The sequence below is a fragment of the Arachis ipaensis genome, chromosome B04 (assembly GCF_000816755.2).
Source record: "Arachis ipaensis cultivar K30076 chromosome B04, Araip1.1, whole genome shotgun sequence".
Classification (NCBI taxonomy): domain Eukaryota; kingdom Viridiplantae; phylum Streptophyta; class Magnoliopsida; order Fabales; family Fabaceae; genus Arachis; species Arachis ipaensis.
Genome location: NC_029788.2, coordinates 4,983,117 through 4,984,398, shown reverse-complemented (window position 1 = coordinate 4,984,398; position 1,282 = coordinate 4,983,117).

Genomic DNA, 1,282 nt, shown 5'->3' with positions numbered 1-1,282 from the left:
TCCACTTTGTATGCTTTCCTCTTCACTCCTTTGATCCATTCCTAGCCTTTTCAATCTGAAATCACTAACAAATATATCAAGGCATCTTATGGAATCAAAGGTGAATGAAAAACCATCAAATTAAGGGTCTAAAAGCATGTTTTCACATCTAGGTACAAATAAGGAGACAATCACAAAACCATTCTATTTCATTGAATACATGTGGGTAAAAGGTGATAAAATCCCCAAAAATCAATACAAAACAAACCGTCAAATTGGGGTTTGTCAGGGATCCCCCCCATCCCTGATAATTCTCCGAATTTTTGAACTTACTTAATAACCCTTACTTTATTTCTAATATAGGGGTTCTTTTAGTAATTTCACTCATTGAAAAATCCTAACTCTATTGTTCAAGATTTTATTTTATGGACTATAATTTGCTATGTTATATTTCTGGACTTATAATCTTGGATAAGATATGATTGTGTGTTTGTAATAATATTTTGTAGTTTATTTTTTAATTTTTTTTATATTTTTTATTATAATTTCCATATGAATATTAAACATAGGGAGATGGGGAATGGTGCCCCGCGAAAAATGTAGGGAACGCGCAAAATGGTGATGGAGACAATTATTCTTCCATGGCGGAGAATGGGATGGGGACAGGGATTAATTCTGGGGGCGAGGACGAAGAGCAGGGAGGCATCCCCCGCTTTGCCCCGTCCCGCCCCATTAACATCCCTCGGACCATCTAGCAAAAAACATATGTATATTTGCTTAACAGCTAGACAAATACTAATATTGACGGGGTCTAAGAAATTTAGAACTATATCTTGTTGGACTAATTCTTTTGAATGGTCAAGTCCAATAATTAGAATTATTTTTCTCACTTGAAAACTAATTTTTTTTTTCAAGAAATTGGTACCGAATTATAATTTAAATGAATCCAATTTAGAGAGAGGTAACTTCTTTTCAATATTAATCAAAATATTTTATTAAATTAGAAATTTTGAACTCTAATAGAATTAAAAGAATAATTTTATAATAAAAAATTAACTAACTAATAAATAATTTTTTATACCTATCAATTTAAATTTTAAAACAACTTTTAAAAAAAATTAACTTACAATTCTCGTATCAAAAGTTTCGTCATTGTGGCCCAATGAGAATATTTATTTTGGTTATATTTGTTGTTCTCTTGTCACATACTCTTTGTTGTTATGATAATTTTTTTAATTTTTATTTTTGGACATTTAAATATTTTTATGTTGTTGTTTTGATGTATAATTACTTTACCACTCTT